The sequence below is a fragment of the Xyrauchen texanus genome, chromosome 43 (assembly GCF_025860055.1).
Source record: "Xyrauchen texanus isolate HMW12.3.18 chromosome 43, RBS_HiC_50CHRs, whole genome shotgun sequence".
Taxonomy (NCBI): domain Eukaryota; kingdom Metazoa; phylum Chordata; class Actinopteri; order Cypriniformes; family Catostomidae; genus Xyrauchen; species Xyrauchen texanus.
The window spans coordinates 11,222,694-11,247,376 of NC_068318.1; the positions used below are offsets into that span (position 1 = coordinate 11,222,694).

General features: G+C 38.7%; 1 pseudogene; it reads right to left on the reverse strand.

Moving 5' to 3' along the window:
- Positions 1-12,189: 12,189 nt before the first annotated feature.
- On the reverse strand, positions 12,190-13,364 carry LOC127636177 (fish-egg lectin-like; annotated as a pseudogene).
- Between the last annotated feature and the right edge of the window lie 11,319 nt (positions 13,365-24,683).

Sequence of the window (24,683 nt, forward strand, 5' to 3'; positions counted from 1 at the left end):
GCGAACCAGTGCCTCACGCAATTCACCAGGCACCACCAGCCGAGAGCCTCTGAACACAAAATCAGTTTGCACACTGAACACATGCCTTAGTTTGTAGTACGGATGTAGAACATGATCCAAAGCAGCAGAAGATAGAGGCCAACCACGCACAATTTGTGTAAGCAGTGCAGAGAGTTCAGGACAACAAGCAGAGGCAGCAGCAAATTCATCCTGAGATATGACAGTTGAACTGGTGGACAGTAAAGCAACAAACTGTATCCGACTCTGCATCTGAAGTAAGAGGCAGGGGTAGGCAAGACAAACAATCCGCAGTGTGGTTTTCAGATCCAGCACGGTACTGAACTGTGTAATTAAAACGGAGCAAACAAGCAGCCCACCGAGCTATGTGCATACCAGCTCTATCATTCCCTTTTGTGGTCAGCAGCGTAGTTAATGCTTGATAGTCAGTCCGCAAAGTAAATCTGCGACCCCATAAGTATGTCCTCCACTTCTCTACTGCCCAAACACATGCCAGAGCCTCCTTCTCAACAGTGGAGTATTTCTGTTCAGCTATGGTGAGCGTTCTGGATGCGAAAGCGACAGTACGTTCTTGACCATCAGTGTCTATTTGTGAAAAGACAGCACCTAATCCGTAATCAGACGTGTCAGTAGAAATGACCACTGGCAGCCCCACATCAAATAGTGCAAGAGCAGGACTATGTACAAGTAGCTCTTTTACTTCAGCTTAGCTTTGTTGAGCTTCATCAGACCAGTAAAATCCACAGTCGTCCCTCAGGCATGCACGCAAAGGCGCCACTACTGTAGCGAAATTTGGAATAAACTTATTGTACCATGAGAGGAGTCCCAGCAGAGAACGTAACTGAACAGCATCTGATGGTGCAGGTGCATTAACTATTGCAGAGAGATGTTCCTGATCCAGCTGAATACCTTGTGCAGTCACTATGTGTCCTAAAAATTTCAAGCTCTGCTTTCTGAATTGACACTTGGTCTCATTTAGCATCAATCCAGCATCTTTGATACGTTGCAGCACATCTTTTAGCGCTTGATCATGCTCCTGTTGTGAACGTCCCCAGACGATGATGTCATCTAGGTAATTTGCAACATTCTTAATTCCCTTTAGAATGACAACCATCATTTTCCGAAAAGCAGATGGAGCAGACGCCAAGCCATAAGGTAGCCTACCCTACGAAATCTGAAGAGGCCCTTGTGTGTAATGAATGCTGTCAGGTCCCTGCTGTCTTCATGAAGCGGTACCTGATGATATGCACTTTCCAAATCTATAGTCGAAAACACAGTTGCACCTTGCAGTAATGTTATCATCTCTTCCATATGAAAACTGAAGCAGATTGTGGTGGCGGCAACACAGTGTGTCCATCAAATCAGAGCTGGAGTCCTTTAATCAGATCCATGCCTAGCAAAGCTGTGCCATTGTCGACAATGAAGAAGTGTGCAGGACATGTAAGGCCATCTTTAGTTACCATTGCAAGTAAACAGCCTAGTACTGAAATTGGCTTGTGTGAATAAGTAACTAAACGGGCAGTAGGAGCTTGTAACGGCACAGAGCGGAAATGCTGTTCATACAATAGAGATTGCTAAGACATGTGACCAACTGGGCGGCAACGTCATCAGAACGCAAAGAATTATGGGTATGTTTGGCCCGTTTACATGGGCTGGCATCGCATAGCAGGCTAGTGGCATGAAAATAATAAAAAAAAACAGAATATAATCCTACAAAATGCAGCTGGCTAAAGAAAACATTGTCGGACCATACCGCCTAAAACTACATCCTAATGCAAAAACGAGATATGACGAGAAAATAAAGGGAACCAAAGGACTGGATTCTTACGAGTGACTGGTCAGGGGAGGTCAACCTGAAAAGGCTGTGTTGTGGTGCTTTTGCAGACAGCCTGAATGTTTGCAGACATGGTTGCTTGCGATAATCAGAACTGTCCTATACAGTGGTTCCATTTAGGTTGCGTGGGATTCAGCAGCGCACCAGCCAGAGAAGAGTTATGGCAATGCGATGCTTGCACATGTCTGTGACTTATCACCAACAACCTACCTCATACATTTTCAGTTATCTTTTCGATGGACTCTTTATAAATGTCTTCATCTAAATGTATTTAGATGTTAAATATGTAAAGAAACTGAAATTAAGTTGGTTGTTACTACCATTTAAGTTATGTAATTGTGTATTGCAATCCAAACTGATTTTGCACAATTCTTCCTTAATACAGATAAAGGAGGCAGAATTTAATTCAGTCTTTGTGTATTTTATTTACAGAGATGGCTAAAAATCATTACATGTGAGAAGTGACATTACAAAATCTTTTGAAAAAATAAAATAAATGTTTACATATTAGATGTGAGCATGGTGTATAATTCTAACACGACGGCTTCACAACAATACTTGGACACATATTGGTCAAAGCACAGCACACAACCACAATTTTATCCAGCAAAGTCTTATCCTCCCCCTCACAAGGCACCACATATCCCAGGCCCAGTCAGGATCACACTCCAACATTTCATAGGCAGGTTTGCCTGCAAACACAGTCACCAAATAAATTGCTATGTAGCCTAGATGTACAACATTTAAAACTGATTAACGTTACACTTTAGTACATTGGTAACTTAAGCTAATTTTCTAGCCATTTCATGCTAGTTAACAGTTAACATTGGCCTAACGTCAAACATGCTGGTTATTTGCCCACAACATAACATTTACAATTACTCTCTGTAATTTAACTTTGTGAAAATGCTTTGAACACACCATCATGTGTGGTGGAGTGTTATAGAAGGTAATCTTGGGCCTCCTTACTGCTGCTATCCATGCCATTGTCGCACTTTTTGTCACCTCTGAAACATGGCTTGTAGTTGTACTATTATTTTTCCACGCTGGAAAACGATAAAAGGATTTTCCGTTCTTAAGCTTTATGCCACTTCTATCGTAAGAACGACTATTGCAGTTTATAACACAGCAGGTAGACGGCATCTTGAACACTGCGTTCTTCCCTCCATGCAATCAAGTCTGGCGCCTTCTGTTTGTGCCGCGGATTCCCAAAATGCTTTGCGTTCACCACTGGTAATACGTCACGATGACGTCACATTAGCAATCGCTATTGTTTCGGCAGGATGGACACCGATGAACCAGAGTCAACTGTGAGTTGAAGAGACACGGGTGTAGCAGCATGTGTAGCATTTATGGTCACATCGCACATCAAACGGTCAGTTGCTCCAGGCAGATTAAGAATACAGACCTCTGGTAATTCAACTGAATGTACTAAACGAGTAGGACCGGAACGACAGACTCGTGCAAAATGTCCAGTCTTATTGCAATTGTTACATTTAGCAGATGCAGCAGGGCAATTCTGTGCGTTTGCAAGATGTCCAGCTGAGCTACAGTGGAAGCATATCTGAGCTGAAGGGGCTGAAGAAGAGTTTTTTGATGAGGTACATGTTTTGAATTTGGCCTTTGGACGCTGTCGTCCGAATGCAGGAGTAGCATGTAGGCCTACGGCTTGTACTGAAGAAGAATTATTTGTAATCATTGATTTCGCCTGAGCATCAACAGCCTCTAGCTGTGTGGCAATTGTGGTCTGAAGAGTTCATTTAGATTCCACTATTAAACTTTCACGAATGCGAGGGTTAGCAATGTTTTCAACTAGCTGGTCACGCAGCATATCATCTAAATTATCAGCAAATTCACAAGTAGTAGCCAAATCTCTCAATGCAGCAATGTATTGCACAATTGTTTCATCTGTTCGCTGTATTCGTTTTCTGAACGCATGTCTTTCCACTACCACATTTCTTTTTGGAGTGAAATGCTCTTCCAGAGCTTTAACAGCATCTGCCAGATTGTCACCGGTATTGGGCAAAGTATAAAATAGTCTCTGACCTTCCGTTCCAAGGCAATGAAGAAGCAAAGCCCGTTTTCTGGCCAGGAATCTCCAGTTGCATTTATCACTAACATATAGTTTTGAAACATTTTCATCCATGTGACTAGTGGTATTGCGGGCTCACCGGGACAAGGCAAAAAAGGGCTTAGAAACGGAGCACTTACAGATGCCATCCTCAGTAAAAAAAAATAAAAACGTCCTTGTCGCCAGTTTGTTGTGTCTTTATGTAGACAAGAAAGACTAAAAAGATATTCCTTCAGGAAACTAAAATGTTCAGAATCAACAGGACAACTAAAACATGTACATGTGCAGCATTCTCACTCTTCTCTTCTCCTCTGTCTTTACATCACTACCACCAGAAACTGATTGCCATCTAGTGCTGTATTAATGTAAGGACATCACACACTGCAGCATGCAGAGCCACACACACACACACAAGTCCAGGGGCCGGTTGTACCAGCTACCGTACATTACAACTTAGTGCCTATTTTACTCCACAACTAGGCTAAGTCACAATTTACGCACTACTAAATACTTGAGTGTTACACCATTAAACTTAGGTAGGATGTAACACTACGAATAAACTAAATATTTATGGAAGCCTCCGAACAGGAGTAATGGTTGGAATAAAAAAAGCAGACTTATTTAATGACATCAATGTGCTCATTTTTTGCATGAAAGTCATTAATCATTTCGACATATGTTATGATGTTGGCATTTACACTCGTTTACATTTACAAGAGAGAGAGAGAAAAAAAATATTTTAAGCAGCTCTTTCAATGTGCGTCATCCGGTTTCAAGTGTTAACATATATGAAATATATATAAGATATTAAAATGAATAAATGTCTATTTTTCCACCCCTTATTTATTTTAGATACAGTTCCAATATATCGTTATTTACACAGGGCAAATATACCATTTATTAAATCTACTTTTATTACTTATCATATTTTATGGGGATTTAACATATAACAGCTGACAGTTACAGGAGCAGATAAGGTTTGAACATTAACTGTAATGAGATCAAACTTAAATTCACGGCTTTTTAACACTTCTGTGTATAAATTTGAAGGCTTTTTATTGGATCAATACAGATAAACGTCATATTATGTGACTATGCATTACTTTTTGAAGAGTTGCGATTTACTAGTTAAGTCTTGCCTTAAGAACAGGTGGTGCGACCAAATTAAGCACTGACATATTACAAACTAACTAGTAAGCCCTTAATGTGAACTTTACCTCCTAACTTACATGAGAACTTACGTGAGAACTTGCACATCTGGCGCAACCCTGCCCAGGTGTCGGCACACATGTCAGAATGTAAAAAAAACCAAAAAAAATTGAACCAGTGGTTGCAAAGGGACTTATCTCTAAAAGGCAGAGTGTTACTTACCAAGGCTGAGGGGATATCCCGGCTGACATACGGAGCACTCTCTTTACACCTGAACATTAAAATTTGTAAAGATATTGATAGAATGCTTTTTGACTTCATCTGGAAAAATCGTATACATTATATCAAAAGAAGTGTTGTTATGAATAATTATGAATCTGGTGGGCTCAACTTTTTGGACATCAATACTCTAAACAATACTTTTAAGATGAATTGGGCACAGCATTTTCTTAAAAACCCTGTCTCGATTTGGAATTTTATTCCCCACTATATATTCTCTCGCTTTGGTGGTCTGAGCTTTATTTTGAACTGTAACTACAATGTGGACAAACTCCCAGTAAAACTGTCCAACTTTCATAAGCAGGTCCTTTTAGCATGGTCTCTCATTTATAAGCACAATTTCTCACCTCACAGGTATCTAATTTGGAATAACAGTGATATTTTATATAAAAACAAGTCACTCTTTTTGGAGAATTGGGTACTTAATCAGATTCTGCTGGTGGGCCAGCTATTTGATGGAGAGGGGCGACTTTACTCTTATAGAGTTTTTATTAACATATAATATTCCAGTTACGCCAAGAGAATTTGCAATTGTACTTGAGTGGTGCGAGAATCAGTGGAACAGGGCAGCGAGGCACAAAAAGGTTGTTGTGGCTGCGTTCAACATGTGTTGAAAGCAGCTTCTCCCGACTCGGACAGTGAAGGAGACCTGAATTAACTTTTTTCTGAGATCGCACAAGTGGTGAAAGCAAGTTACATTGAATGGAAGAGCGGGCGGCTGACCTCCACCCGGACATGCTCTGCATGCAGAGGAACAGCAGTTGACAAAGAAAGACAAAGTCAAGGCAAAGGGGGAGAAAGATCTTCAGCTGGCAGTTGTGCGACTACAATCTAATGTCAGCGCATCGAAACCGTGGCAGAAATGGGCCGACAAAAGGAAGAGGCTACAGAAACCAGCGGAAGTGGAATTGCGGCTTGTGTAAGACTGACGACCATGAGTTCAGAGAAAGCACGAAATGCAAACTGTGCAAACAAGAGGGACACTGGGCTACAGACTTTCCGGTAAGAAAAAAGGGAGACTGAAGCAAGCAAAGTGGAGAGCAGCGAGGAGGGGGTCGAGCTGAGGGTGATCAGCTGCTGGCTACAGAAAAGGGAAGTGAACATTTCTTAACCACACACACATACACTGATTTACATACTGCTCTCTGCAATGAAGACAATGCTTGCAAATCTTTGAGTGTGACTGATGAAGCTTTATGTGAATGTTTCGGATGAATATTTGAGAATGTACAAAAGTTCAGGGTTTTTACAAATGCTGAGATATCAAATGTTAGTTGATGGGACATTAGTAAATTTTTTTGTAGATTCTGGGGCTGGCCATTCTACTATACAACCATGTGACTTGCCATGTGTACCAAAATTGACAGGTTCAGTGCATGATAGCACTTTGGCCTCGGGCCATTTGAATTCTGAAAAATTCACTGTGCCCTTGGAGTCTGAGACGGAGAAGGGGAGAACATTTAAACATACGTTTCTGTGTTCACCAGCTTGTCCGGTAACTCTAATGGTCAGAGATTTAATGTGTGAATTAAATTTGACACTTACGGGGGTTCCTTTGGGATTAGCATTGAGGAAGAACCACAAATATCTTGTTCTAAATTTGAACCGCAGTGGGTATATGAATGGCATGTGAAAAATGATGATTGGGCAAAAATGATCTTGAAATTGGCAAAAGATCGAACAATGCCATTTAACACAGAAAATATGACGCCTGACCAATTGCATTGCACGTCACATGTCGTAACTGAACGTTGTAAGGTATGGCGGAGGATCAGTGGCTTTAACAGATTCACGAACAAACAAGAACTTACTGTTAAAAACTCCCCTAATTACTGAAATAGCGCCAACCAGTCTCCACAAGCACAATAAATGTATTGACAAAGAGACAATGAACTATTGACAGAGAACCGCATGTGACATCCGCATGCTCACCACGTGCTTATCGTGTGGACAGGAAGGGGGAAACTTTGAACGTAAAAATGTGTGTGTGTGTGTTTTTCAGTTAAACACAGAACTGCATATTGCTAATGAAATACGTGTAATCCCTGTATGTTGTGTATTTCTGAGGTATATCAAACTCGTTAGAACTGTTTCGTTGTGTGTTTTAAACTCTGAGGCCTCATATTTAATAGCCTCAGTGTATATTCCCTTTCTAAGTGTACTAAACACATGTTTCTTGGTATCAAATTAAACCTTACGATTTGTCCGAGCTGAATTCGAATATAAGATCTCTGTAGAATGATATTACGTGATGTTTTACTATCTTTTGAGTCATTCAGCCCAAAATCTCTTACTGTCATAAACATGCAAATGAGCTTTGACAAAGGAACTCTCTCATGCCCAGAGTAAGGGAGACTTTTACGACCTCCAAAGGAATGTTCAGAGAAGTGCTGACCCTCACTTCATTCTCTTACTGAGAAAGAGAAATGAACCCTGTTAATCCTATATATATATTCTATATATCCATGTGATAAATATTGACATGTATCTAATGTGCCATCTCACATTTTCCCTTAAATGTGCTTGATCTATGTTTTCTTGCAAACTAATGGGTTAATGTTTCAGACTTTGCATACTATGGTTAACCAAAATCATATGTGTGGCATATTTGGTCTCTATAACTTGGTATTCTGAAGATTGAAATGACTGTGTACATGATATGTCGATAACAACAACATATTAGTATTACAAGTATGTTTCCTATTTTCTTTCTTGCACATGCAATGGGCAATTTTACAACAAAGAGCAATAAACCAAATTCCCGCCTAGAACTCAAACCCTTCTTATTGGTCGAGCCAATGAGAGGTGGGACCTGTTTCCTGAGGGTATAAAATTGCTGCGCCCACTTCCTCTTTTTGCTCTTAGCCCCCTCTTAGCCCACTCTCTCTCCTCTCTCTTGTCGCTTATCTCTTGCTTTCTGGTTCTCTGAGCCTTGTGCTCTCTCACTCTCTCGCTGAATGATGCCAAACTAGAAGGCCCCAAGGACTCCCAAGCATGTGCCAGGCTACGTACGGCCTTGTCTTACCATTCACCAAAGATATCAAGACAACATCATCAAAGATCAACTGGAGCCTCAACAAATTGCATCAGGACAGTTTAATTCAAATGGGACATGCAAGTATCAAACTTAGTCTCATTATTTGATACATTAAGTATCCTCACCCCTTTCTAAAAAGGGCGTGTCAGAACTAATATGATGGTTTGCTCAGGCTGTTGATCTGCTGAACTTCAAACAATGCTATAACTTCTTGCCTTCCTGTATTCTGCTTCAGCCCTCTTTCCCTTGGTAAACTGTATGAATGTATGTATATGTATGTTAGAGTAGTTTAAATGTTTAGTCTAGTTAATAAAGTCTTGTTCATGTCACATGTAAAGTTGTCTGTGTCTCAAGCTCATATCTAAAGTCACTAATCATAGATTTTGACTACTTGCTCTTAATACTTAGTAAGAAAGACATTTCCCTTGCCCGGAAATGTACATTTCTATTAATTAATTAATTAATAACCAATATTGAGTGTTCACGGGATGAACCGAGTATTTGGTTGTAATGTTAATGTAGCTACATCAAGTTAACCCGATTAACTGATCCAAATATTCATAATTGATTATAACAAGTTATGATTGATTATTAATATTTCATAGAGCTGATTCGCTACCTAATGGTGGAAGAATATAGAGCTGATTCGCTACAACGTGAACCACAATATGAGGAGGGGTGGTTTAACGGGGTAGTAGATGAGACTGTGAAATTTGATCAGATTTTCTGAACAGAAAATTTATGTGCGCTCTCAGCTTGCCTGACAGAAAAACAAATGCAGTTCTATTTGATAGCAGTGAACACTGCCACCCTTATCAGCGACCAAGGCCAAAGAGCAGCTGTGGGCAGATCTGGCCCCCTTTGTGAGAGAATGCATGAAAGCAACAGATTGGGCTGAAATAAGTGCAGAAGTGAAACACAGCAGAAGTGTAGGAGCATTTATGTCAAAATGTGATTGAGATTGAAGTACAGTATGTGGATGATTTGTTGATCTGTGCATGTAATGAAGCTATGTGTGTGGCTGACTCTGTGTCCCTTTTGAAGCACCTAGAAGGAGAGGGACATAAAGTCAGTCTTTCAAAATTGCAGTTTGTGAAACAGGAAATAAAGTTTTTGGGACATGTTATCAGACCAAACAGTAAATTCATCTGTGACAAACGTGTACAGGCCATAAAAGATGTGCCAAAACCAATTACGAAAAAACAATTATTGTAATTTTTAGGAATGTGTGCTTATTGTCGTACATTTATTTCTAATTATGCCATTCTTGAACAGCTTTTACGAGCTCTGATGACAGGGAAAGGGCTGAGGTCATGTGACAAGCGAAGCTGAGGAGGCATTTGCTAACATGAAAGTACAAATGGCTCTGGCTCCCACTTTGGGTCTGCCAGATGTAAACAAACTGTTTGTTCAGATGGTTGATGAGAAAAATGGGTTTATGACTTCTGTTCTTTTGCAGACTCATGGAGACAGACTGCGACCTGTGGCATATTTTTCAACCAAACTTGATGCAGTAGCAGCAGGTCTGCCACACTGTTTGAGGTCTGTGGTGGTTGCTGAACTGGCAATACTGGCATCCAGGGAAATTTGTGGGGTATTCTGATTTAACTTTGATGGTTCCACACACAGTCTCCATGATTTTGCAAGAACAGAGAACGTCACCTACAGCCTGATGGCTGGGGTACCACACAATTGTATTGGACATGCCAAACATAACTGTTAAAAGATGCACAACTTTGAATCCTGCCACCCTCCTCCCCACAGAGCAGGATGGCGAGGAACATCACTGTTGTCTGTCAGCGCTTTAACAATGGGACACACTTTGTCAATTAAGCAATAAAGGAGGTGGGTCAGTTTTTGGGAATTGACATGAGAACACACTGCAGTTACCATGCCGCCAGTGGAGGCACTATTGAGAGGGAGAATCAAACGATCAAGAACAAATTGGCTAATTGCTGTGAGGAAACTGGGCTCACATGGGTTAAAGCACTCCCAATTGTGTTGATGTACACCAGAATGAGAAAAAGAGTCAAAACAAATTTAAGTCCATTTGAAATCCTCTTTGGTAGACCACCATTCATGGGAATAGAAAAGGGAAACAAAGGCTGCCATAAACAGATCTGTGTGAGAATGACATGTTGAATTATTGCAAAGAAATGTCTTCTCTGTTGTCCAGTGTTTGTGTTCAGGTGAAAGCTGCTCAGAGAAAGCTTGCTGAAACCTTCCTGCATAAGATCAGGCCTGGCGATTTCGTTGTGATTCGTGTGACCTGAGGAGAAAGAGCTGGAAGGCGAAAAGGTGGCTGGGACCATTCCAAGTGCTACTGACGACTCACACGGCAGTGAAGGTCGCAGAGAGAGCTACGTGGGTTCATGCCAACCACTGCAGGAAAGTTCCGCCCACATCGCAGGAGAATCAGCAACAGGAGGAGATTGCTCCGAGTGAATGTCAATAAACGCCAAGGTCATGTTTGAAAACCGAGTACCACTATCAGTGGAAGAGCAAGGCCAACCACAGAGAATAACACAGCCTGTGTGCAGAGTGAACCCCATAGTGTGGTCACAAGCAGTAATCATCGTGAAATTATGCGAGACGGTTTAAAGCAGGATGGTCTGACTGCAGGGTCAGAATCAACGTGAAGGACAGAACAGCGGACAACTGTACAGCTATTTGATGAATGTGGGTACATCTGTGTACATCTTTGGCCAAACAAGGCACCTGGGGTGGGAAGGGAAAAAATAAATGTTGAAATTTTGCCTGGGGTTTTACCAAAGCACTATGCAGCAAATGCGGGGTGGTCATTGTTCTTAGGGGTGGGTACAACCGTAACAATTATTAAGATAAATGGGCTAGCATGGACAGTATTAGCAATAGCTAATAGCACAGAAAATGCTTTGACAAATGATAAATGATTAAATTAAACAGTTAGATGCGGTCATTCTAAACAGGTTGGTTCTTGGTATGTTAACTGCAGAGAGAAGGAGAGTTTGGAATATGTTGGGAATGTCTTGTTTCAATATTCCAGATTACAGCGACAACATCACGAATGTAATTGAACACATGAGAAAAGCCGTACAGGAGTCAGAACATGTTGAGAGTACATGGTTTACGAATCTCTGGCGAGGATGGGGTTATTGGCTGATTCAAACTGTGTTACAAATTGCGGTGATAGGACTGTTGATATTATGTTTACCATGCATTATAACATGTGTTTCCAGCTCAGTATAGAGACTGGTTAAAGCAGGGATGTCTGTTCAATTGGTAAAAATGACAGTATATCCAGAGGATGATGAACACAAATATGATACAAGTAGCAAGAGCTATTGTGAAATGTGTTAAAATGAGGTATATCTTTTCTTTCTGAGAATGTTTTGATATGTAAAGAGGGTTATAAGCAGCGGTCATCCGTGTTACGAGATGACGTTCAAGGAGAGGGTTGGAAATGAGGGATTTTATTCTATTTTTATTCTTTGTATTTTTATAGCCTGCTGACATACCAAGAGATGTGAAATAACCAAAATGTTAAATTGATGTGTTTTTCCTACTTAATCTGTACACTATTTCTTGTTTATACTGAGGGTCTGATTTTATGTCAGAAGCGCAGTAACAGAGTTTACTCATTTAGCCCGGCTTCAGAAAGTCTTTACTTGCTTATACTAAAAAGGACTATCCCCACAAAAAAAAAAAAAAAAAAAAGTTAAGTCTCTCGAAAAGCTTTATTAAATTTCACTGCAAAAGGGAATAAAACCTAATTTCAGTTTTCTGTTGTCAAGTTCCTCATTGATGCAGTAATGAACAAGACTAAGTACATCTTTTGATGGAGCCGTCACCACAAATAACCCACAGCACTCCCAGGTCAAAGGACACATGCTTGTGGCTATTGGGACAGACAACATACGAAGTCCAGTCAGAGCCAGTGGGATTGGATCGAGAGACGCCAACTCTGCAGTAGAAAAGAAAGATTGTTGATTGTGTAGGAGACAAATTCTAAATAATTGCTCCAATTATGCAGCTCACCTTTGGAACAAGACCCCTTGATAGTTGATACCATAGACACTGCCATCAGTTGCTACTTCGATCATAGACAGAAGTCCAGGAACAGACTCAAGAGCCAGAGCCTCCGCAGTTATTACTAGACACACCCTATGTACGAAGACAAAAAGGATGCGGTCACTCATATCAAAATGTACCATTATAGCACTTGCAGCAGATGCATGAAGCCTACTTTACTGGTGTAAATTTCCCAGCCCCATCTACTATAGACTTACCAATACTGTAGTCAAGTAGTTTAACTTCAAATTGAAACATTACCTTCATGATGAAGATGTTGTCATTGCTGTTCACTCCCCAACAGCTGTACGGGCCACAGCTGTAATACTTCAGCTTCCCAGTAAGCTGTACCCAAGGAATTGTGCTGGATGGGCCATTGTTGTTAGCATCCATATTGAAGCAGAATATGTCATCATTCATATTTACACCCGCAATTAACTGATCACCTCCAGCATCCACCTGTTTTAGAAGGCCTATGAAAACATGATTAATCTGACTATACTGCATACTAATAAGAACTATAAACTAATGTAAATGGGAGTAAACCAACTTCACCTGGAAACTGCACAAAACGGCCACTCTGAAACTTGAAGATGTTGTTTGTCACATTCACCCCCAGCTGACCAGCAGGACCAATACTGAAGTGTTTGAGAGGTACATTTATCTTTGTAAAGATGTTATCAAACAAGACAAAGACTTCATTCTGATTGTTCACTCCAACCACTGAGCCCGAACCAGCATCTATCTGCTTCAGTGTTCCACTCATCACCTCACAATTCAGAGCTAGAACTAAAACAAATATGCATATTCAATATTCCAATTTTATGAAAGAATGGGAATAAAATAAGTCGAAAACACCCAAGTCTACCCAAAGTGTAAAGGAACTGGCAGCTGAAGAGTAGTAGGATGCACTGATATGCCCCCATTGTTCCACGATGAAAATTGTTTGCTTGAACCCGTTCATAAACAGAATGCATTTTAATCAGTGAACCCAAAAACAAGCATGTTTTTCCTTTTTAGCAGATATCAAAAAATTATAAAAAGATTACATCGGTTTCTCTTGATTAACTCTACGTTACCTGTAATGAAGTTAGACAACAGTCACATCTGCTGTATACACCGGAACTACCTGCAGAGTTTTATTTTCAACCATGTCAAAACACACCTGACTGCAATTTTTTAATTAAACCAAAACGCTCTCATTAGTTGGTTCAAGTGTGTTTAATTAATAGTTGCATTCAGAGTTGCGACATACCTTCCGTGTTTTTGGTTACATGCGGGAGCGAACGATTCGTTAAATTAGTTCAAACAAAAAAATACTAACACCACATTTTTAATAGAAGTATAAAAACAAACCTTTTAATGCACTAAGCGTGTTGTTCCTGTTTGTTTGTCTATTTATTTATGGAACAAATTCCTAACGTTCTAGGAACATTCTCATTTGGTTCCATTTTTTATATCCACTAGAACGCAGTTCTGATCTTATGCAGCGCCGAATACAACAATATATGTATTCCCCACACAATTGAGCAGCGGAAGACCTGCAGTTTACAATATTTCAGCAAGTGTATTTTAGAATGCTATTAAATACATCTAATATATATATATATATATATATATATATATATATATATATATATATATATATATATATATATACATACATACATATATACATACATAAAGGACTGATCGTTGTGAATTTGATATTATAATGATACTTACTTTTAAACTGTGTGTGTGTGTGTGTGTGTGTGTGTGTGTGTGTGTGTGTGTGTGTGTGTGTAAAACTGACATCTTTGTTAAAATATCGCAACATTTAAACAAACAACTATTTACAAATGAGAATGACTCTACAACAAACAAAAATCTAATTGTGGCAATATAAGAACTTTAATGAGTAAATGCAGTCTTGTAAATTGTTACTTCATCAGTTATTGGTAGACTTTGTTGTTTTCTTGAAATAAAAATCAGTAAAGCGAAGATCAGTTGGCATCACGCAAAATATGGGTGTCAAAGTAAACTCATCCTTTGCATCTGTGTTTGACACCCCACTGACGTAACAGTATCATGAATGTAGTTTCAGGGTGTGAATTGGTGTTAAAATGTCTTATGTGTGCATAACACACGTCATTTGATTGTTTTCCAGTATGCTAGTGTAACGGACCAGCTGGTAGATAGCTGTGCAGTGTGTAAACCTCACTCTCCTGACCTCAAGAGGTGCACTAGCGATTGACGCTAGAGGCTGTAGCCTTTAGCCTCCTTGTTAGAGCACCTGCCTCACACGCCGGAGACCTATATTCGAGTCCCGTACGGAGCGGGTAGAACAAGAGCATCATATTGGTGCCGTGACCCGGATGGGAGTGAGGTTTAGGGGGGTGAGTGTAACGGGAGCAGGGTAGAACAAGAGCGTCACACTAGCTCCCCATTTCTTTGAAATGTTCACACTTGAATTTACATGAGTTTTATGATAACGGTGTAGGCCTACAGCAGACTATAACGTCTCTGAATTTTAAAATCTTTCTGTTCTTTTAAGTAATTATATTTAATTATTGCCTGTATTACAGAGAGTAATACTTCTTTAACCACATCTCTACCATGTTTCCCAACGTTACACGGATCACTTGATGGATAAAAAGAATGCCTCAACTGTGACCCTTGCACACAAAATACACTACGTGTGTAAACATCGTATTACCTAATGAAACAGTTTAACCCCTTACAGAAGTAAAGAACGTATGGTTTGAATGTGAAAACAACACACCGTTCAGCTTGCTTTTTACAATGAAAAGAAGAAATAGTTCTATCTTTGTAGATATTTGATATTGGCATACTCTGTTCTTTTACGTTGATACAAAATTATTGTTTGTTGCATATTTCTGAGCATTGTACTTTTTAAAGTTTAATTCTATCATTTTCATCGGTCACATATCGAGAACTTGCACTTAGTTTGTCATTCTCTCTCTATAACGCTTCAGATCCAGTTCAATGGTCTCATGTCTCCATTGCTTTTATAACCGCGCTTTTGTCTCTCATGTTTAAGATGTGTTGTTAAACGGACATTGCATTTGTCAAATCTTTTGCAAGTGTAACAGTTGTTTTATTTCATTACTTGTCAATGCCAGAAGATAAATCACACAAGCACTCAAACTATTTCACAAAGACAGTTTACTTTATTAAACATCATCAGATAAGTCCAGGCTGTAATACAAATACTGGGATGGTAGCGGCAGAGAGTCTGCCATGCACAGCACATGTTTTGTCATATAATTTATTCATACCGCAAAGCATTGTGGGAGCTGAAGTCCGGCTTACTGAATAATGATCACTTTTGATAAACATGCAGAAAATAAGTGAAAAATGTGACTTTAAACAAAGACTCAAATAGCTGTAAAGGACAGCAGAACAGTATTGCTTGTCAAAGCACTGGCTTTTCACTTTTTCTCAAGAATAATCTGGAGAAGAAATTGAAATTCTGCATATATAAAGATGCAACAAACTCACAGACAGTGAAAATATGCAGTTAATCTGCAAAATATCTGCAAAGTCCTACACTTTAAGAGGTATGTTTGTTTTAATTTTATTTGACATATATTTATATTAGTATATTTATATATTTACATATTCTGGCCAAATTTGTTTTCATAGATTTTTTTTTAAATAAACATATTTATGTGAGTAATTTTAAGCATTGTCATCAGTGTCCTGATGTGTGACACTTTCTTCATCTATTTTAAACATAATTTTATGATATTTTATAGCTATATATACACTGTACATATATAATATATTATTATTATACTTGTTGTTTCCACAACCTCATATTAACAAAGACAACAGTTTATTTGCACTTCTAAAATAAAGTTGAAAGGTGATTAAGCTCTTTAAAAACTTTAAAGAAATCCTGACTTGCCACAGCACCTAAAATACACATGTTTCCTTACTTTCATGTACATTTGAACCTATATCTGTATGTTGGGAAAAGTGTTTGGACATGTTATTTGTCTGAGGTATTAAGTGCTTATTTTTAGTGCTTTCTCTAAAAAAATCCACTCTTCTCATTTACAGTGGTTTTATATGTTTTAAAGTTATGACAATTTTTGCACTGTGGGGCCCGTTGTCATGACTAGTAGTCAATAGAAATGAATGTGAAATTGAGCCCATGCCCGGTGTATTATGGTGTGGTGTATTGCGGTTAAAAATACTTCAAATCTGCTTCAAAGCTACAAATGCATTCTATCGGACCTGGATCTGAACCCGGGTTGCTTGAGTGTATTGCAAGTAAGCCGAGTCACTGGATCAGCATCCCAGCTCTAAAAGGGTCATGACTTTGTTGATTTTCAGGTTCAGGTTCTTTACTTAAAGTGTTTCATCTGTGTTTTATGCTGTCAACCTTTTCCAATGCAGCTTATGATGACCTGGTGGTGCCATTACGAAAACACTGTCCAAAAGTAATGGAGATTCCCAACGAAGCAGGAGTGACTCCTCATGACCTGCTCCAGTGGATGAAATCTTATATATGAAAAGTTTGAATGTCTAAAAGGGAACTAATGGTTTTTAATACATTAAAGGAATAGTTCACCCCAAAATGAAAAAAAGAAATGAAAGTGTTCAGTCCAGTCATTCCAAGCCTGCATGCTATCATTTTTCCATGGAGCATAAAATGCTCATTTCCTTACAATGATTGTTCATAGTTACTACAGCTGTCAAGATCCAAAAACATCATGAAAGTATCATAAAAGTAGTCCATATATATGATTATATGTACTATTCTGAGACTTCTGAAACTATTTGCAATATGCTCTGTGCCATTCTTGAACCAGAATATGAATATATCAGTTAAGAAATTACTGCCTGTGCCTCAAAGATATGGCTTCAGATGGCTTGGAATATACTGGATGTATGCAAATCATATGAACTATTTTATGATGCTTCTATGGAGTTGTGTGTGTGTGTGTGTGTGTGTGTGTCCTTTTTGGAGCTTTCCATCATGTTCACTTTTAACTGATGTTTTATGGATACGAGCTGCATAAAGATTTTGTGTTCCACAGGAAAAATACGAGCATTTAGGGTTGGAACACATGAGGGTGAGTAAATAATTACAGAATTGTCATTTTTGTGTGAACTATTTCTTTAATGAATGTATTCAAACCATGTGTTTATTCTTTGAGTAATAAAGAATGACAACTTGTATGTTTGGGAAAACATGGTTGAGTAAAGCCATGAATTATACGTTCTTTTTAAAAAAACAGATTTTGATGTAAAGTCTTCTTTAGTTTAATATGCTTCTTGAAGTTTATATTTTTCATATTCATTTCACTGAAACAGGGCGGCTTAGGAAAGGAATCCCCATGTGCTGTTGATCCCAAGCAACAATGAAGAGAGCAGCCGTTAGGTGAATGCCAGGTTGAGTTTTCTGAAACATTTGGACAGTATAATGGTTAGCTGTTTGGTTCTTGTACTTCCTGACAGTAACTGCTTTTGTTAATGCATTTTTTAAATGTATTTCAGCAGAGGGTTTTCACTGTATGTTTCATGAATTAAATGTATAATATATATAAATTATATAAAAATTTTTGCTATATTTAGGACATGTAAATGTAAAAAACAGCACCATCACTATTTGACTATTTAAAATCTAGACAGGTCCCATTTCCAGCCGCCATCACTCCAACACCTTATCCTTGAGTAATCATGCTAAATTGATAATTTGGTCCTAGAAAATCACTTGCCATTATATCAAACATGGCTGAAAGTTATTTGGTTCATAAAATTAATTTTAACATTGTCTTTGTGATGGTTTTTGAGTTGCCACTGTATACAATAGACTGGCATGTCTTAAGGTCAATATTAGGTAAAAATGGCAAAAAAGAACCCGCTTTCTCTAGAAACTCATCAGTCAATCATTGTTTTGAGGAATGAAGGCTATAAAATTCTTGAAATTCCCCCAAAATTTGAAGATTTCATACAAAGGTGTACACTACAGTCTTCAAAGACAAAGGACAACTGGCTCTAACAAGGACAGAAAGAGATGTGGAAGGACAGATGTACAACTAAACAAGAGGATAAGTACATCAGAGTCTCTAGTTTGAGAAATAGATGCCACACATGTCCTCAGCTGACAGCTTCATTGAATTCTACCCACTCAACACCAGTTTCATGTACAACAGTAAAGAGAAGACTCAGGGGTGCAGGCCTTATGGGAAGAATTGCAAAGAAAAAGCCACTTTTGTAACAGAAAAACAAAAAGAAAAGATTAGAGTGGGCAAAGAAACACAGATATTGGACAACAGATAATTGGAAAACACTCTTATGGATTGTGGAGGTGATGGCATTGTCAAGCGCCCATCTGGGGAGAGGGAGAGCGGTAAGGACATATACATGAGATGAATTGTGACTAATTACTATTTCCATGTTCACAGTGAGCATCAGGGGAGATAAAAGACGGCCCAGTCAACCGAAAAAGAGAGAGAGCCCAGCTGAGAAGCTGTGCGTGTTTAAAGTGAAGCTTCACCGTTGCACTTTAAGCAAACTGGTTTATTTTCTGTTAATAAAAAGTGACATTCCTGAGTTGGAATCGCTTCATCCTTTTGACCCAAATACGAACTTCTGCCACATGGATGTTAACCCCATTGAGCTTTTGTGTGATCTGTTAGACTATAAGGTGCGTGAGAAGTGCCCAACAAGATAGCCACATCAGTGGCCAGTGTTACAGGAAGTGTGTGGTGAAATGTCACCGGAGTATCTGGACAAACTGACAGTTAGAATGCCAAGGATCTGGAAAGCTGTCATTGCTGCACGTGGAGGATTTTTTGATGAGAACTCTTTGAAGTAGTTTAAGTTAGTTTTATTTTTCAAATTATAATAGTAATTGTTTTTATATTATTAATATCCTGACTATATATTGTGATCAGTTGAATGCTACTTTGGTGAATAAAATACCAATTTGTTTCCATAAGAGCAAAATTTGTACTTTATTCCAAACTATGGCCACCAGCATGTGTACATATATATATATATATATGCTGTCCTTGATTGGACGAGAGACGTTCTATTAGTACTGATGGTCTCACACCATCAGCATTCTGACGCTTCACTGTTTGTATCACTCCGCTTGTGTTCGTGCCGTTCTAAGCTAAAGTTTAAGAGCAGTGCAGATGTATTAAGAGCTATATGTGTCTCTTTACATTTACTTTTGTGACATTACATATTTTAGTCAGCAGGTGGAGGCAAAATACAATTTTTGTGTGTAGTATGAGCCAGTTAGGTGGTGTGAAGTGAGTCAGTGTCACTCAGTGTTTATATTCAACAACACACCATGATCGCTCGTATTACTACTACTTCTGGATCCTCCTGTTGGCTGGTATACAGGCTACAACCAGGTCTGGTGGGAATCAGAGACAGAGCATCAGGTGTCACATTTAGCTTTCCCTTGCGAAACGTAATGACAAAATCAAAACTTTGAAGTCATAGGGCCCATCTGATAAGGCAACTGGTGGTTTTTGTGGAATTCATTACCCTCTGCAGTGCTGAATGGTCTGTGAAAACATTGGGAAAATTTGTGCTCTAGGTAATGCTGCCATTTTTCCAGAGCCCAAATTACAGCTAACCACTCCTTTTCAGTAGTTGAGTAATTGTTTTTTGCTCTGTTTAATCCTTCCGCTGTGTCAGTACGGCACCCAGACCGGTCCCGCTGTCATCCGTATACATGGTGAAGGGAAGTTGAAGGTTGGGATGGCCAAAGATGGGAGGAAAGGTGAGGCATGATTTCAAATACACAAAAGCTTGCTGACATCATGGAGACCAGTGAAACAAACATCCATATTTTTTCAGTGCATTAATGGGTTCAGCAATACTGGAGAAATGTGATACAAACCGGTGGTAACACCCGGCTAATTTGAGGAAGCCCTGGACCTCTTTGATGTTTCTTGGCAAAGGATATGAAAGGATGGCCTCAACTTTACTTGGGTCTGCAGATATGCCTTTGAGGTTAACAACATGCCCTAGAAATGCCATCACCTGAAGACAAAACTTGCTCTTTTTCAAACTTGCTTACATGCAACTCTCCCAGAACGCTCTCCATTAGCATTTAAAACATCGCAGGGGCATTTTTTTTAAACCAAAGGGCATGACATTAAACTGGTATAGCCCTGATGGAGTGATGAAGGTGGTCTTTGGCTTACTCTCTTGGTCCATGTTCACCTGCCAGTAGCCGCTGTTAAGGTCAATTGTAGTAAAGTTGGCTGCTCCAGAAAGTGACTTAAGGATCACTGTGATGTTCGGGAGATGGTAAGTATCACTCTCAGTAATGGCATTAAGCTTACGGTAGTCCACACACAATATGAGGCTTCCATCATTTTTGGGACTAAGAAGACAAGTGAAGCCCACCCAGAGTGTGGTGGTTCCACAATGCCAGCATTCAACATGTCCTCAAGCCGCTCTCTTACTACAGCTTGTTTGGTAGGTGTCATGCAGTATGGCTGTTGTTTGATGAGCACTTGGTGGGTGGTATAGATGTGGTATTGGAGAACATCAGTACGCCCCGGACGGAGGGTACAGACTTGAGGGTTTGTCTCCAGGATTTGGTGTAGCTGATGTTTTCCATCGAGCAGTAAGTGGCCATCATTTACAGCAGTGTCAATTAGTGTTTCCATGCAGACTGGTGGTTGAGACATCAAAGTGGGTTTAGGGGGAGGAATGGAACTTTGTAGGGAGACACTGTTGGGACTTTTTTTCAGGTGTTGGGGACTGATGACAGGTACACTGGCATTGCCTGTATGGAAAGGATGATCCTTGTTAAGAGAAGACTTAAATATTTCCTGTCTGTCACACTGATCTGTAAGCCACTGAAAAACATAAAATCCAATCCCAGCACGACTTCATAGGCAAGGGCTTTGGAAGGGAGAACGGAAGTCTGTGTGGTGAAAACTTTATTTGGGAGGGTGATGTTCATCCTCCCTGTAGGAATTTAATTTAATGTAGATGTACACGGTATGGAGTAAAGTGCTTGGTACCTCCATCATTAAGGTATGTAGGGAAATTTATAATGGAATTAGACACGTTTGACAACCATTAAAAGAAGGATAAATGGCTGAAAAAATTCTCCACAATTAAAATCGTAATACAACGTCTCGTTTTATCTGCTCAAAATTTCTATTGTAAGGAATTAGCTTTAATAAGGGAATTATGATCAATTCACTTATTAGAGTAATATTATTCTCATGGCTTACTGAAAATATTATCACACATATTTTCAGAATAGCTTGAGGGCCGGATCTTTGAAAAATCAAGTGACGAGATTATCAAAATATACCACAGTCTAATTATCTTTGAATATAAATGTGGCAGGGCGGAGGGCGGGGCCGGGTCGAAACATAAAACTGATTTAACACATACAAACATGAAACCGGTTGGTGAGTAGTGTAACAGGTGAATTAAATGATCTATACAGAGAAAATGAACTTTATGGAGTCTACAGACAATGTCTTGGAAACCATTTGATACTTGTTTGAGACTAACTCGATTTGCAGTTGGATTACCCAAAGTATTTAAATAATACACCAGTACTTTCAGCAAAGTCTGGAGAGATGCTTGCTTGTTGTTGCATTTCGTTGCGTTGCTTTGGTTCTTTGGCTGAATCAGTAAAAATGATCGTCAGTAGAAATGATCGTAGATTGTTCTTTGTGTGTTGCATCGATGGACAATGGGGTTTTTGAAGCGAGGCCTTCCGCATGGAAGACTCACACCTCCCATCACATGTGAACTGTAGAGCAGAGTGAGAGGCTTCCTTGGGACTTTGTGTCCCGAGCTTCCTTGGACTCTACATGACTGTAAGCCACGAGGGCAAGTGTGTGAAGGAATGAGGAGCTGCAGAGGAAGTGGAAGAAGCAAGAGAGCCAAAGAAGAGAGAAAGACTGAAGAGGAAAATGCCTCTCCTTGTGGGACAGTTGAGCTGAAATTGGATCCACCCCAAAGGTGTCAACTGAATATAAACAACTGAATATCCATCCATCCATCCATCGTCAACCGCTTATCCTGTGTACAGGGTCACGGGGGGCTGGAGCCTATCCCAGCTAACATTGGGCGAAAGGCGGGGGACACCCTGGACAGGTCGCCAGTCCATCGCAGGGCACAACTGAATATATACAAAATTAATTAACTTAAACATTCCTGAAATGCAGAAAGAATTTAAATGATAGAAACCACGAGGTGTTTTATTCTGAATAGTTACCATTCTTAGTAAAAATTACATGAATAAAACAAGATTAAAGATAATCATTTTGTCAGTTATAAGTGATTACAAATCACTACACATATTTTAATCAGAATATAATCATTACTTTATCATCACAGGTCATAAAGTAATTTTCAGAATTATCTAGCAAGGCTAGGTATTGTGTCCATTTTGGGTCCAAATGCATTATGTACATTTTATAGGGTTAAATCAAGTACTGAGTCTTTGTGTGAAATGTTCCTGGATTAAGATGAGATGTCTTATTATATATATATATATATATGAAATTCGATTGGCCACCCCAGGTGCCCCCCCTATAAGATGTCTTGTGATTGGTTCATTTTACGGCCAAACAGTTTATAGACTCTACTGAAGTTCGTGATTCAAAGAAGTTTTTTTTTTTTTTTATTATTTTAAAGCTTAATAAAGTCATCTTTATTGCCAAAAAAAAAAAAGGATACAAATAACAAGTGACTTATCAAAATATACATAACAATTTTCTCAAATAACTACTGTCTACAATTGCCGTAAATTGTTTCGACATACTTTTTTTATTTATTTTTTTTATTATCCTTCAACAACACAAACAAACAAGGTACATCAACAAATCTCTGAATATAACCTCAATTGTTCAGCCATAGGTTGAGCATAGCTAGTACAAAGAACAGAAAACACACTATGAACAAACCAATAATTAAATAGAAAAAAATAAATAAAATGAAAAAATAAATAGGTACTTTTTAAATTAATTTAAACTTATCCAAAAGAGAAATCAGTTTAAGGGCTTTCTGATTTTTAACAAATTTTAAAGATTTGCACAAGAGTTTAACCTCATTCATCCAGTGATTAAAGTTGGGTTTAGATTTAAACCATCTGCATTTATGAATGAAAAACTTTCCAAAACATAACAAGAAATTAATAACAAAATCACAATCTTTGTTTTCCAGACAAACACCAAACCTAATTAACTTCCACATGAGAGGTGGGAGTTCAACCCTCCTAGACCTTAACCAATTCTGCACCTCACTCCAAAAGGGTTGCACCAGATCACAGTCAAAGAAGACATGCTCTAGATTTTCAATATTTGTTTCACAAAAAACACAATTATTCACATCAAAATTAAATTTCAATCTTAAAAATTCTTTAGTAGGATAAATCTCATTTAAAATTTTGAAGTTCACCTCCTTAGCTTTAGGAGGGAGAGGAAAAGACAAATCATTTTTCAAAATGTTTTTTATTTCAACCTTATCAAAATCTTTAAGCACGTATTCCCGTCTAATTGGGTTTGGGTAATAAGCCTGTAAAAATAAATTCTAATGACTCTATTTTTACATTTTTTATCACAAAAATCATAACCTTCTAAGGAGAGCTGTCTCAGTACTGGGGATATTTTGGAGTACAACATGTCTTCTTTAACCATTAATCTTAATGGAAGTGGTATAGCTCTAATCATTCTATTAAAAATATTAACGGTACACTGTACTTGGAATATCTCACAAAACTCTCTATACAGTAACAAATGTCCATTATCATCCAAGAAATGGGCAATAGCCCAAATCCCTTTAGATATCCATTCTTCAAGATATACAGATTTTCTGCCAAACTTTATATATCTACTATTCCACACTGGAGTGTTGTGAGGAGTGAAGTTATGTTTGAACAATAGTTTCCAATAGAGCAGCACTTGCTGATGGAAGGATGAAAGTTTAACTGGTAACGAGGTGCACTCAAAGTCACAACATAACAGAAAGTGTATTCCCCCCAGTTTGTTAAAGATAGCATTGGGGACAATAAACCAAAAGGAGTGGCTATTTTGAATGAAGGATTTTAACCATTTCAATTTCAAAACACCATTCATAATGTCAAAATCGATAGCATTCACCCCACCGTCTTCATATTTGTTAATCATGTCATCTCCTTTCTAATGTACTGACACTTATTTCTCCAAATAAATTTAAAATTCACCTTATTTATTAATGTAATCATTCGTGTCGATATGGGCAAGGAGAAG